General features: G+C 42.5%; 1 pseudogene; it reads left to right on the top strand.

Moving 5' to 3' along the window:
* Window positions 1-794: 794 nt before the first annotated feature.
* LOC100390466 (CMP-N-acetylneuraminate-beta-galactosamide-alpha-2,3-sialyltransferase 1 pseudogene) lies at window positions 795-1,803 on the top strand (annotated as a pseudogene).
* The last annotated feature ends 14,462 nt before the right edge of the window (window positions 1,804-16,265 follow it).

The raw sequence follows: 16,265 nt of genomic DNA on the forward strand, positions 1-16,265 counted from the left end.
GTTGTAAATGTGTCTTAGACTTAAGATTTCTGTTGATGTTAACGCTGGAGGAACTCCATTCAGATGGTTTGGGTTTGGGGTTGGGGAGGCGCTTAGAATTTTAGTTGTGGTTTACACCATTAGCTCAGAAGCTCATTGATAATATCCCTCAAGTCTGACAAGTGGTGACCACTTCCAGTGGTGTCACTGCAGCTCAGGCTTAAGTTCTTTGGCTCACTCATAAGTAAAAATTAACACCAGCTCAAATAGGAATTTATTTCAGGCAAGGTTTAATAGGCTTGTAGCTCTAGCAGCACAAGGGAGCAGAGAAAAGGAGTCCTGATGTTAGCACCCAAAAGGGCTCTGCTCTTGTCATTTTAAGGAAGTTGAGGCAGGGAAAAGGAGCAACGTGTAGACAATGTTGAGGTAGGGTCTTCTCTGCACCTACAAATGAGGTCTTGTGCCCCAACATGAGGCACATGTATCAGAGGCATTTAAATTCCATCTTGAATAGGGGCTGGGCACTAAGTACAGGTCACAAAGACCTTGCTGATAAAAGGAATTGGTAAAGAAGCCATCCTTCTGGCTATCCCAAGACCCTTCAAGGTCCTTACTCCTGAGAGACCCTGGACTGTCACAGAGATTAATTATCTCTTCGTTTCTTTGGATGGGAAAAGAAATCACTGGTTAAAGCTTTATCAAGAGATGTTATCGGCTCTTTAATGATTGCAGAAGAATAGGGTACTTTGTTTTCTGAAGAGGAGAGAGTTCCTGCCGCCCACTGCAGGGAGACCACCATCAGGACAGCCAAGATTATGACCCTGCAGAACAAGACCCTGAAAGTGCTCACCTTTCTCATGTTCTTCATCTTCCTAACTTCCTTCTTCCTGAACTATTCCCATGCCATGGTGGCCACCACCTGGTTCCTTAAGCAGATGGTCCTGGAGCTTTCAGAGAACCTGAAGAGGCTGATCAAGCACAGGCCTTGCACTTGTACCCACTACATCAACAGCACAGACTCTCGACCTGGTTGGACAAGAGGTTCAACCTGACCGTGCAGCTCCGGGTGACTGCCCAGAACGTGCTCTTGGATGATGACACCTACCGATGATGGCTGAGGCTCCAGCAAGAGAAGTCCAATAGCTTGAACAACACCATCCAAGTTCAAAGTGGTACCTGGCAATGTGGACCCTGTGCTGGAGAGGAGGTTGGTGGGCTGCCTGCACTGTGCCATTGTGGGCAACTTGGGAAACCTGATGGAGTCTTCGTATAGGCCTAAGATAGACAGTCACAATTTTGTGCTCAGGATGAAAAAGGCACCCACAACAGGGTTCGAGGCCAATGTCAGGAGCAAAAGCATCCACTATCTGGTATACCCTGAGAGCTTCTGGGAGCTGGGGGACAATATCAGCATGGTCCTGGTGCCCTTCAAGACCATCGACTTAGAGTGGGTGGTGAGTGCCACCACCATGGGCACCATTTCCCACACCTATACCAGGTGCCTGTGAATATCAGTGAAACAGGATAAGATCCTGATCCACCACCTGGCCTTCATTTCAAGTATGTCTTCAAAAGCTGGCTGCAGAGCCAGGGATGGTACCTATCCACCGGCATCCTCTTACTCATTTTCTCCATGCCTGTCTGTGATGAGGTAGACTTGTACAGCTTCTGGGAAGACAGCAAAGGGAACTGGCACCACTACTGGGAGAACATCCCATCTGTGGGGGCTTTTTGCAAGACGGAGGTGCATGACATAGACTTTGAGTCCAACGTGATGGCCACCTTGGCCTCATCAATAAAATCCAGATCTTCAAGGGCAGATGATGGAGTGAAGGGTTGAGGATGGACACACCTTCATGCCTCTGCATTTCCAGCCCCAGAATCTTCCCTGGGCCAGTCCATCCAGGAGCTTGGAGGGCCAGCCTTGGGTGTGTCCCCATGTGCCTCTGGCAGCATCTTGCACCCAACCATTGCCAGCATCTACTCAGCAAGGTCACTAAGGTCTGCCAGCCTGACAGAGCAGGTCTCAGGACCTGTCTTGGGTGGGGACAACGTACCCCTACTGCTGCCCCAGGGCTGGGGAGACACTAGGAAAGGTTCAACTTCCATACATTAAAATAATTTTGGCTCCTGGGATGGGTTTGGGGAACAAATGTGGAAGACACCCATATTCTGAGAGACATGGGAAGGAGAGTCAGCCTATAAGGTCCTAGGATCAAGGTTAAACACTGCATTTGACCTCAGTGCCCACATCGATTTTCCTTTCTTTCCTGCACTAAAGCTTTTTAATAAACTTTTATTCCTGCTCTGAAATTGACCTTTGTCTCTTTTTCTGCCTTATGACCCTCAATCAAATTCTTTCTTCGAAGGAGGTAAGAATTGAGGTTACTGCAGACCTGCATGAATTCACTGCAGGTAACTCAGATATCTTCCACCCATAACAAGAGGAGTAACAGAAACCCTAGTGACCACATAAACTCAAGAAAATCATTTAGAGCATAGAAAGAAACACTGAGACTCCATCACCCCATCTCCAACAAGGATCAGTGAAAACCAAGAAGAATTACTCCCTATGACAAAAAGGCAGGCAAAAGGATCCCAGTGGCATCTACCAATACCTTGGACAAGTACAGTCCTCACTAGTGAAATCCCCTGCACAGGCACTCAGCCCAGCTGAGGGAGCTGCTTAGAGTCCATACAGCTATTCTCCTCAAGAGAATAGCCCACAATGTATCCTACCCCTGCAGCCCACTGCATAATGTCATTGAGGAACTGGAGCCACTACAGGAAAGCAAGTGGAATCGCCTGCTCTAGGACCAAGTAATCATGGCACCCCTTCATGGGGAAGGCTAAACCACCTTTGAGCCACTCCCACCCAGTAGCCCAACATCTCAAAGACACACTATGAGCGTGTTACATCCTTTTCTATGGAGCCAAACCGTGGTGGAAATGCTCCACATACCTCTTCCCTCATCCCCTCAGCCAAAGCTGAAGCTTCACATTCTCTCCTGGGGAAATGGTGCTTTGGAGAACAACTCCATCTACCCCTCTCAGACACAGCTGCACCTTGCCCCAGGGGCCTAAGTTGAAACTGCACTGCCTCCTGAGGAAACAGTACTTTGACAGAGCCATGTATCCCAGGGAAACTGTGCCTGTGCCACCCATGGCAGTCATGGCCCATGGGTCTGAGCTGAAGTGGCACATTAACCCGTGCGTAATTAGTGCCTTGGCTGAGCTGAGCAGCTGCATATTGCAGCACTGAGCTGACATAGTACTTCACATCCCAGGGCAGCAAAGCAGTGACTGAGCTGAGACACATCACCCTACAGGCCAAACTACTCTAGTAGCCTGCTTCCCCAGAACTGGACTAGTTCCCCAGAGTATGAGCTGCTAAGATACCCCTCTCTCCAAGGAGTGGAGACATCACTGTGCTGTTCCCTGCCCCCAAGGTCCAAACAACAGTCACGCTTTCCCACTCTAGGGTACTTGCTGCTGCTGCAACTGGCCTCACGGAATGAGGGATACTGCTGAGCCCCACAGTCTCAGGGTCTAGAGTCACTTCTACAGAGTGCCTAATCCCCAGAGACCTAAGTTGCCACTGAGCCCTGTTGGTTCAGGCTCCCAAATTACAGCCATACCTTGCACCCCGGGCTCAAACTTCTAGAGCACCTCTTCTTTCCAGAGTTGGGCAAGGTCTATGCCTTGCCCCCTAAGGATAGAATAGCAGCTACATTGTGACCCCTGGACCCAAACTGCCAGGTGGTGCCTGAGAGTCACAGATCCTGGTGCTATAGGCAACCTACATCTAGCACTACCAAAGAGTGAACCCTATACCCTAAGACCTGGAGATAGCAATTCTAGAAAAGAACCAAACAAAAATCCTGCAGCTGAAGATTCAATAAATGAAATATGAGATACCGTAAAGATCTTCAACAGCTGACTTGACAAAACAGAAGAAAGACTTTCTGGACTTTAAGAAAGGTCTTTTGAAATTACCAAATCATAGAAAAAAATGAAAAAAAGTGAAGAAAGCCTATAAGACTTATTGGACACCATTAAGTGAAAAACGTTTATGTTATGGAAATTCTAGAGGAAGAAAAGTTGGGAAAAGGCATAGAAAACCATTTAATGAAATAGGTGAACACCTCCCAAGTCTTGGAAAAGATATGGATATCCAGATCCAAAAAGCTCAAAAGTTCTTAAATAGATTCAACCTGAAAATGTCCTCGCTAAGACACATTGTAGTCCAAGTTTCAAGAGTAAAAAACAACAAATGAAGTTATAAAAATAGCAAGAGGAAAGGATCAAGTCATATATAAAAGAATCACCATTAGACAAATAGCAGATTTCTCAGCAGAAACCTCACAGGCCAGGAATAAATGGGATAATACATTCAAAATACCAAAAGAAAAAACAATTGTTAGCCAAGAATACTATATCCAGTAAAGCTATCCTGCAGAAATAAGAAAAAAAAAAATAGTATTTCCCAGAGGGAATTCGTCACCATTATACAACCAATACAAGAAATTATCAAGGGAGTCATGCATCTGGAAACAAAAAGACAATCATCAGCATCACAAAAACACACCAAAATGTAAAACTCACCAATAGAGCAGATACACAAAGGAAAAAGATAAAAGAAAAAATGTTTATCATTACAGAAAATCACCAATCTGCAAAAATAAATAATAAGATAGAAAAACCCCGTCTCGGCTAAAAATACAAAAAATTAGCTGGGCATGGTGGTGCGTGCCTGTAATCCCAGCTGCTCAGGAGGCTGAGGCAGGAGAATTGCCTGAACCCAGGAGGCGGAGGTGTGGTGAGCTGAGATCACATCATTGCACTCCAGCTGGGTAACAAGAGCAAAACTCTGTCTCAAAAAAAAAAAAAAAGGAACAAAAGCTATGTAAAATAACCAGGAAACAATTAACAAAATCACAGGAGTAAGTTGTTACCTATCAATAACAACTTTGAACGTGAATGGATTAAACTCCCCTCTTAAAATATATAGACAAGCTGAATGGATAAAAAGGAAAACACAGACCCAACTACATGCTTCTTATAAAAAGCAGACTTCACCTGTAAAGATACATATAGACAGGAAGTGGAGAGGTGGAGAAAGATATTCCATGCTGGTATGGTTTCGCTTTGTCCCCACCCAAATCTCATCTTGAGTGGTAGCTCCCGTAATCTGTATATGTCATGGGAGGGACCCAATGGAAGGTAATTAGATCATGGGGATGGGTTGTTCTCAAGCTCTTCTCACGACAGTGAATTAGTCTCACTAGATCTGATGGTTTTATAAAGGGCAGTACCTCTGCACATGCTCTCTTGCCTGCCACCACGTAAGACACTTTTTTACTCCTCCTTCTGCCTTCTGCCATGATTGTAAGACCTCCGCAGTCATGTGGAACTGCAAGTCCATTAAACCTCTTTTTCTTTATAAATTATCCAGTCTTGGGTGTTTCTTCATAGCAGTATGAAAATGGACTAATATAGTGAATTTGGTATTAGTGTAAAGCAGGGTACTGATACTGAGATTCCCAAAATGCAGAAGCAACTTTGGAACTGCATAACAGGCAGAGGTTGGAATAGTTTGGAGGGTTCAGCAGAAGACAGGAAAAAGTGGGAAAGTCTGTCATTTCCTAGAGACTTATGAATGGCTTTGACCAAAATGCTGATAGTGATATGGACAATGAAGTCCAGGTTGAGGTGGTCTCAGATGGAGATGAGGAACTTGTTGAGAACTTGAGCAAAGGTGACTCCTGTTATGATTTAGTGAAGAGACTGGCAGCATTTTGCCCCTGCCCTAGAGATCTATGGAACTTTGAACTTGAGAGAGATGATTTAGGGTATCTGGTGGAAGAAATTTCTAAGCAGTAAAATGTTCAAGAGGTCACTTGGGTGTCATTAAAAGCATTCAGTTTTATTCATTAACAAAGATGTGACTTGGAATTAAAACTTAATTTTAAAGGGAAGCAGAGAATGAAAGTTTGAAAAATTTGCAAACTGATGATGTGATAGAAAAGAAAAATCCATTTTCTAAGGAAAATTTCAAGCTAGCTGTCGAAATATGCATATGTAATAAGGTTCCAAATGCTAATTGCTAAGACAATTGGGAAAATTTCTCCAGGGCATGTCAGAGGTCTTCACAGCATCCCCTCCCTTCACAAGTCAGGAGGCATAGGAGGAAAAAACGGTTTTATGGGCCAGTCACAAGGCCTTGCTGATTTGTGCAGTCTCAGGACTTGGTGCTAGCCATGTCCCAGCCATGGCTATAAGAGGCAAATGTACAGCTCAGACCATTATTTCAGAGGGTGAAAGCCCCAAGTCTCAGCAGCTTACATGTGGTGGTGTTGAGCCTGAAGCTATGCAGAAATAAGAATTGAGATTTGGTAACCTCTTCCTAGATTTCAGGGGACGTATGGAAATGCCTAGATGTCCAGGTAGAGGTGTACTACAAGGGTGAAGCCCTCATGGAGAACCTCTGCTAGGGTAATGCAGAAGGGAAATGTAGGGTCGGATCCCCCCACAAAGTCACCACTGGGACACTACTTAGTGGAGCTATGGGAAGAGGTCCATCATTCTCCAAACCCCAGAATAGTAAATCCACCAACAGCTTGTGCCATGCACCTGGAAAAGCTGCAGACACTCAACATAAGCCTATGAAAGTAGCCAGGAGGGGGCTGTAGTCTGTAAAGCCACAAGGATGGAGCTGCCCAAGGCCATGGCAACCCACCTCCTGCATAAACATGACCTGGATGTGAGACATGAGGTCAAAGTAGATCATTTTGGAGCTTAATATTTGACTGCCCTGCTAGATTTCTGACTTGTATGGGGTCTGTAGTGCTGTCATTCTGGCTGATTCCTTTTATGTGAAATGGGTGTATTTACTCAATGCCTGTAGCCTGTGCCCTCGTTGTATCTAGGAAGCAATTAACTGGCTTTCAATTTTACAGGTTCATAAGCAGAAGGGACTTACCTTGTCTCAGATGAGACTTTGGACTGTGGACTTTGAGTTAACACTGAAATAAGTTAAAACTTTGGGGGATTGTTGGGAAGGCATGATTGGTTTTGGAATGTGAGGACATGAGATTTGGGAGGGGCCAGGGGTGGAATGATATGGTTTGGCTATGTCCCCACCCGAATCTCATCTTGAATTGTAACTTCCATAATCCCCACATGCCATGTGAGGCACTTGGTGAAAGATAATTTAATAACTGGAGAAGATTTTTCCTGTGCTGTTCTCATGATAGTGAATACATCTTGTGAGATCTGATAGTTATGTAAAAGGCAGTTCCCCTGCATATGTGCTCTTGCCTGCTGCCATGTAAGATGTACCCTTGCTCCTCCTTCACCTTTGCCATGATTGTGAGGCCTCCCCAACCACGTGGAAATCTGAGTCCATTAAACCTCTATTTCGTTATAAATTACCCAGTCTTGGGTATTTCTTCATAGCAATAAGAAAACTGACTAATCCACATGCAAATGGAAACGAACTGTGAGCAGGAATAGCTATATATTTATAAGATTAAACAGACTTAAAGTGAAAAGCTGCCAAAAGAGACAAGGTTATTATATAATGATAAAGGAATTAATTTAGAAAGAAGACACAACAATTATAAATATATATGCATCCAACATTGGAGCACCCTAATATTTAAAGGAAATATTATTAGATATAAAAAGTGAGAGAGGTTCCATTACAATAATAGCTTGGGATAGCAACACCTTGCTCTTAGTGATCATCTACACAAAAAATTAACAAAGAGGTACTTAATTTAAACTGCAGTTTAGATCAAATGGACCTAATGGACACTTAGAGCACATTTCATCCAACAATAAGAGAACGCACATTCTTTTTTTCAGTACATGGAACATTTTCCAGAACAGACCACGTTAGGCCATAAAACAAGTCTGAACAAATATTAAAAAAAAGAAATCATATCAAGTATCTGTCCACAATAAAATAAAACTATAAATCAACAACAACAAAAAGCTATTTGTATAGTTTAAAAACTATGCAAATGAAAACATTTCTAAAAACTATACAAATGCATAGAAGTCAAACAACATACTCCTGAATGATCAATGGATAAATGTAGAAATTAGAAAGGAAATCTAAAAGTTTCTTGAATCAAATGAAAATAGAAACAAATAATACCAAAACCAGTGGAATACATCAAAAATAGTAAGAGGAAGGTTTATAGCAATAAACAACTGCATCAAAAAAGTAGAAAGACTTCAAATAAACATAATAATACACCTCAAGGAAGTAGAAAAGCAAAAACAAAACAAACTCAAAAGTAGTAGAAGAGGAGGGGGACTCAAGATGGCGCTGTGAGAACAACCCAGGATTGGAGCTTGCGTTGAATCCGCAAATGGTGAGTCCGAGCTGCATTTCCAGACTGATCTTTGTTGCCCACAGAACGGGGAAACTCCCAAGTATAAAAAGACACGGGACGCCAGGCAGTAGGTCTGCCTGGCGAAGCCGGCAGCCGGGGCGGCAGCGGCCGGCCCTACCCAGCAATCCCCACAGGGCGCGCTTGTCCGGGTGCCTTGTTGAACCGGCAACCTGAGACTTGAGAGGGCTGGACTTGAGACTGAACGAGACTTGGACAGTAGCCCAGCCCAGGGGATTGCAGGGACAGATCGTTTGGGATACCCAGTGGGACGAACAAAACCGCGATTTCAAACTATCCTGAGCAGACGGTCCAAGACGCTCTGTGGGGGAGGGGCGTCCACCACTACCGAGGCAACCCGCCCCAACTGAGATACACGCCCACTGCTGACGCAGCCAGCCGTTGCCGAGGCAACCCGCCCCAACTGAGATACACGCCCACTGCTGACGCAGCCAGCCGTTGCCGAGGCAACCCGTCCCTACTGAGATACACGCCCACTGCTGACGCAGCCTGCCGTTGCTGAAGCAACACGCTACAACGAAGAGACTCCGCCGCAGGGCGTGGCGGAGACCACAGCAGAGCCTGCAGGAACAGGGCGAATCACACAACAGCAGGGCGGAGCCTCGGCAACCAAACAGTGGCTAGTCTGCCTTCTAGCTGGGCAGGACACCTCATCGAACATCCAAAAATAAAGCCCAAACCCCTCAACACAGAGCATTTGAGAAAAAAAAAAAAAGGGGGTTTTTTAATGAGCTCTGTTGCAGCAGAATCAAACATAGCAGCCTAACAGCCCTGAAGGAACAACAGAGCGCACAGCTCAGCAATTAAACCCCTATAAAGTACAAACTGTCTCCTCAAGCAGCTCCCTGACCCCTCTATATCCAAAAGACTGACATTAGGCAGGCATCATCCTGGGACAAAGATAGCAGAAAAAGAAACTGGTAGCATCCCTCGCTGTGCCACAGCTGCTAGAGGTGCACCCCAGACAAGCATGGTCTGGAGCGGACCTCAGCAGTCGTACAGCGAAGGGGCTAGACTGGTAGAAGGAAAACCAAGCAACAGAAATACTTCATCATCAACATTCTGGGTGTCCACACAGAGACCCAATCGAAAAGTCAGCAACTACGCAGACGACCAGCGGACAAATCCACAAAGATGGGAAGAAACCAGCGCAAAAAGGAGGAAAACACCTGAAACCAGAACACCTCGTCTCCTAGAAAGGACCAAAACTCCTCACCAGCAAGGGAACAAAGCTGGACGGAGAATGACTGTGACGAAATGACGGAATTAGACTTCAGAAGATGGATAATGAGAAACTTTTGTGCGCTAAAAGATCATGTATTAAATCAATGCAAAGAAACTAAGAACCTTGAAAAAAGATTTGAAAAAGGATTCGAGGAAATGATAACAAGAATGGATAACTTAGAGAGGAATATGAATGAATTAAAGGAGCTGAAAAACACAATACGAGAACTTCGCGAAGCAAACGCAAGTTTCAATAGCCGAATTGACTGAGCAGAAGAAAGAATATCTGAAGTCGAAGACCCACTCAATGAATAAAACGAGAAACCAAGATCAGAGAAAAAAGCACAAAAAGGAATGAACAAAGTCTCCAAGAAATGTGGGACTATGCGAAAAGACCTAACCTACGTTTGATAGGTGTACCAGAAGGGGACGAAGAGAATGAATCCAAGCTGGAAAATACTCTTCAGGACATCATCCAGGAAAATTTCCCCCACCTAGCAAGACAGGCCAACACTCAATTGCAGGAAATACAGAGAACACCACAAAGATATTCCGCAAGAAGAGCGACCCCAAGGCACATAATCGTCAGATTCAACAGGGTTGAAATAAAGGAGAGAATACTAAGGGCAGCCAGAGAGAAAGGTCGGGTCACCCACAAAGGGAAGCCCATCAGACTCACAGCAGATCTCTCGGCAGAAACACTACAAGCCAGAAGAGAGTGGGGACCAATATTCAACATTCTTAAAGAAAAGAACTTTCAACCCAGAATTTCATATCCAGCCAAACTGAGCTTCAGAAGTGAAGGAAAAATAAAATCCTTTGCAAACAAGCAAGTACTTAGAGATTTTGTCACCACCAGGCCTGCTTTACAAGAGCTCCTAAAAGAGGCACTACACATAGAAAGGATCAACCAGTACCAGCCATTCCAAAATCACACTGAATGCTAAAGAGCTTCAACATAATGAAGAATCTACAACAACTAACAGGCAAAACAGCCACTTAGCATCAAAATGGCAGTATCAAATTCACACATAACAATATTAACCCTAAATGTAAATGGACTAAATGCACCAATCAAAAGACACAGACTGGCAAATTGGATAAAAATCCAAAACCCATCAGTGTGCTGTATCCAGGAAACCCATCTCACATGCAAGGATACAAAAAGGCTCAAAATAAAGGGATGGAGGAAGATTTACCAAGCAAATGGAAAGCAAAAAAAAGCAGGAGTTGCAATTCTCATCTCTGATAAAATAGACTTTAAAGCAACAAAGATCAAAAGAGACAAAGAAGGCCATTACATAATGGTAAAAGGATCGATACAACAAGAAGAGCTAACGATCCTAAACATATATGGACCCAATGCAGGAGCACCCAGATACATAAGGCAAGTTCTTAATGACTTACAAAAGGACTTAGACTCCCACACAATAATAGTGGGAGACTTTAACACTCCACTGTCAATACTAGACAGATCAACCAGACAGAAAATCAACAAGGATATCCAGGGCTTGAACTCAGACCTGGAGCAAGCAAACCTGATAGACATTTACAGAACTCTCCACCCCAAATCCACAGAATACACATTCTTCTCAGCACCACATCACACCTACTCTAAAATTGACCACATAATTGGAAGTAAAGCACTGCTCAACAAATGCAAAACAACTGAAATCATAACAAACAGCCTCTCAGACCATAGTGCAATCAAGTTAGAACTCAGAATTCAGAAACCGACCCAGAACCGCACAGCTTCATGGAAACTGAACAACTGGCTCTTGAATGTTGACTGGGTAAACAACGAAATGAAGGCAGAAATAAAGAAGTTCTTCGAAACCAATGAGAACGAAGACACAACGTGCCAGAACCTCTGGGACACATTTAAAGCAGTCTCTAGAGGAAAGTATATAGCAATAAGTGCCCATATGAGGAGAATGGAGAGATCCAAAATTGACACCCTATCGTCAAAATTGAAAGAGCTAGAGGAGCAAGATCAAAAAAACTCAAAACCCAGCAGAAGACAAGAAATAACTAAGATCAGAGCTGAGCTGAAGGAGATTGAGACACGAAAAACCCTTCAAAAAATCAATAAATCCAAGAGCTGGCTTTTTGAAAAGATCAACAAAATAGACAGACCACTAGCCAGATTGATTAAAAAGAAAAGAGACAACAACCAAATAGATGCAATAAAAAATGATAAAGGGGAAATCACCACAGATTCCACAGAAATTCAAACCATCATCAGAGAATATTACAAACAACTCTATGCACATAAACTAGTAAACCTGGAAGAAATGGATAAATTCCTGGACTCCTGTGTCCTCCCAAGCCTAAACCAGGAGGAAGCTGAAACTATGAATAGACCAATAACAAGGTCTGAAGTTGAGGCAGCAATTAAGAGCCTACCACACAAAAAAAGCCCAGGTCCAGACGGGTTCACAGCCGAATTCTACCAGACACACAAGGAGGAGCTGGTACCATTCCTTCTAAAACTATTTCAAACAATCCAAAAAGAGGGAATCCTTCCCAAATCATTTTATGAGACCAACATCATCCTGATACCAAAACCCGGCAGAGACCCAACGAGAAAAGAAAACTTCAGGCCAATATCCATGATGAACATAGATGCAAAAATCTTCAATAAAATATTGGCAAGCCGATTGCAACAGCAAATCAAAAAACTTATTCATCATGATCAAGTAGTATTCATCCCAGGGATGCAAGGCTGGTTCAACATACGCAAGTCTATCAACGTAATTCACCACATAAACAGAACCAAAAACAAAAACCACATGATTATCTCAATTGACGCAGAGAAGGCATTTGACAAAATTCAACAGCCCTTTATGCTAAAAACCTTCAATAAACTCGGTATCGATGGAACGTATCTCAAAGTAATAAAAGCTATTTATGACAAACCAACAGCCAATATCATACTGAATGGGCAAAAACTGGAAGCATTCCCTTTAAAATCTGGCACTAGACAAGGATGCCCTCTCTCACCACTCCTATTCAATATAGTACTGGAAGTTCTAGCCAGAGCAATCAGGCAAGAAAAAGAAATAAAGGGTATTCAAATAGGAAAGGTGGAAGCCAAATTGTCTCTATTCGCAGACGACATGATAGTATACCTAGAAGACCCCATTGCCTCACCCAAAAACTCCTGAAACTGATAAGCAACTTCAGCAAAGTCTCAGGATATAAAATCAATATGCAAAAATCACAAACATTCGTCTACACCAACAACAGACTTAAAGAAAGCCAAATCAAGAGCGAACTGCCATTCGCAATTGCTACAAAAAGAATAAAATACCTTGGAATACAACTCACAAGGAACGTAAGGGACCTCTTCAAGGAGAACTACAAACCACTGCTCAACGAAATCAGAGAGGACACAAACAGATGGAGAAACATTCCATGTTCATGGTTAGGAAGAATTAATATCATGAAAATGGCTATACTGCCCAAAGTAATTTACAGAATCAACGCTATCCCCATCAAGCTACCATCGACTTTCTTCACAGAACTGGAAAAAACCACCATGAACTTCATATGGAACCAAAAGAGAGCCCGCATAGCCAAGTCAATTCTAAGCAAAAAGAACACAGCGGGGGGCATCACACTACCAGATTTCAAACTATACTACAAGGCTACAGTAATCAAAACAGCATGGTACTGGTACCAAAACAGAGATATAGACCAATGGAACAAAACAGAGGCACTGGAGGCAACACAACATACATACAACTATACAATCTTTGATAAACCTGACAAAAACAAGCAATGGGGAAAGGATTCCATGTTTAACAAATGGTGTTGGGAAAACTGGCTAGCCATGTGCAGAAAGCACAAACTGGACCCCTTCCTGACACCTTACACTAAAATTAACTCCAGATGGATTAAAGACTTAAACATAAGACCTGGCACCATAAAAACCCTAGAAGGAAATCTAGGCAAAACCATCCAGGACATAGGAGTAGGCAAGGACTTCATGAACAAAACACCAAAAGCATTGGCAACAAAAGCCAAAATAGACAAATGGGACCTAATGAAACTCCACAGCTTCTGCACGGCAAAAGAAACAGTCACTAGAGTGGATCGGCAACCAACAGAATGGGAAAAAATTTTCGCAGTCTACCCATCTGACAAAGGGCTGATATCCAGAATTTACAAAGAACTCAAACAGATTTACAGGAAAAAAAACAAACAAGCCCATTCAAAAGTGGGCAAAGGATATGAACAGACACTTTACGGAAGAAGACATATATGAGGCCAACAATCATATGAAAAAATGCTCATCGTCACTGGTCATCAGAGAGATGCAAATCAAAACCACATTGAGATACCATCTCACGCCAGTTAGAATGGCGATCATTAAAAAATCTGGAGACAACAGATGCTGGAGAGGATGTGGAGAAAAAGGAACACTTCTACACTGTTGGTGGGAGTGTAAATTAGTTCAACCATTGTGGAAGACAGTGTGGCGATTCCTCAAGGCCTTAGAAATAGAAATTCCATTTGACCCAGCAATCCCATTACTGGGTATATATCCAAAAGACTATAAATCGTTCTACTATAAGGACACATGTACACGAATGTTCATTGCAGCACTGTTTACAATAGCAAAGACCTGGAATCAACCCAAATGCCCATTGATAATAGACTGGATTGGAAAAATGTGGCACATATACACCATGGAATATTATGCAGCAATCAGAAATGATGAGTTCGTGTCGTTTGTAGGGACATGGGTGAATCTGGAGAACGTCATCCTCAGCAAACTGACACAAGAACAGAAAATGAAACACCGCATATTCTCACTCATAGGTGGGTGATGAAAAATGAGAACACATGGACACAGAGAGGGGAGTACTAAACACTGGGGTCTATTGGGGGGAAAAGGGGAGGGCCAGTGGGAGAGGGAGGTGGGGAGGGATAGCCTGGGGAGAAATGCCAAATGTGGGTGAAGGGGAGAAGAAAAGCAAAGCACACTGCCATGTGTGTACCTACACAACTGTCTTGCATGCTCTGCTCATGTACCCCAAAACCTAAAATCCGATAAAAAATTAAAAAAAAAAAAAGTAGTAGAAGAAAATAAATAATAAAAATCAGAAATGAAAAAAGAAACATTACTACTGACACCATAGAACTACAAAGGATTCATTAGGGGCTACTATGAATAACTATACGCCAATAAATTGGCAAGCTTAATGAAAATGAATAAATTCCTGGACATATACACCTACCAAGATTGAACCAAGAACAAATAGAAAACCCAAACAGACAAACTACAAGTAATTAAATTGAATTACTAATAAAAAACTATCCCATCAAGAAAAGTACAGGACCTGATGGCTTCATTCTTAAATTCTATCAAACATTTAAGGAACTAATATCAATTCTTCTCAAACTCTTCAAATTGAAGAGGAATGAATTCTTTCAATTTATTATATAAGACCAGCATACCCTGATACCAAAATCAGACAAGGACACAACAAAAAAAGAAAACTATAGGCCAATACCTATGATGAGCATAGATGCAAAACTCCTCAACAAAATACCAGCAAACTGAATCCAGCAGTACATTAAAAAGATCACTTACCATGATCAGGAGGGTTTACCCTAGGGATACAAGGATGGATTAATATATGAAAATCAATAAACAGGATACATCACATCAACAAAATGAAGGACAAAAGCCACTTAAGCGGCTGTAGGCAGTGGCTCATGCCTGTAATCCCAGTACTTTCAGAGGCCAAGGTTGGCAAACTACCTGAAGTCAGGAGTTCAAGATGAGCCTCGCCAACATGGTGAAACCCCATCTCTACTAAAAGTACAAAAATTAGCCAGGCATGGTGATACATGCCTGTAGTCCCAGATACTTGGGAGGTTGAGGCAGAAGAATTGCTCAAACCCAGGAGGCAGAGGTTGCAGTGAGCTGAGATCACACAATTGCATTCCAGCCTGGGGAACAGAGTGAGACTCTGAATCCCACAAAAAATAAAAACTAAAAAATAACCCAGAAAAAGCCACCACTAAATCATTTCAATAGTTGATGGAAAAGTATTAATATAACGCAACATTCTTCATAATAAAAATCTTCTTGGTATAGACTAGGTTTAAAAGAATGTAACACAATAAAGGCTATTCATTTTCACCACTCTTATTCAATATAGTACTGGAAGTACTAACTGGAGCAATAAGGCAATAGAAAGAATAAATGGATTCAAATTGCAAAGAAGAAAGTCAACTTGTCCCTGTTTGCAAACAACATAATCTTATACAAAGAAAGCTTTTAAAGATTTATCAAAATTCTCTTAGAACTGATTAACAAATTCAGTAAAGTTGCAGGATACAAAATGAACATACAAAAATGAGTAGTTTTTTATATCAACAACAAACTAGTGAAAAAGAAATCAAGAAAGTATTCTTATTTACAATAGTTACAAATAAAAAGAAACCCTATGAAATGGTTTGGCTGTGTCCCCACCCAAATTTCATCTTGAATTGTAACTCCCACAATTCCCACTTGTTGTGGGAGGAATCCAGTGGAAGGTGAGTGAATTATGGGAGCAGGTCTTTCCTGTACTGGTCTTGTGATAGTGAATGAGTCTCATGAGATCTGATGGTTTTTTAAAA

This window comes from Callithrix jacchus, chromosome 3 (genome assembly GCF_049354715.1).
Source record: "Callithrix jacchus isolate 240 chromosome 3, calJac240_pri, whole genome shotgun sequence".
NCBI lineage: Eukaryota > Metazoa > Chordata > Mammalia > Primates > Cebidae > Callithrix > Callithrix jacchus.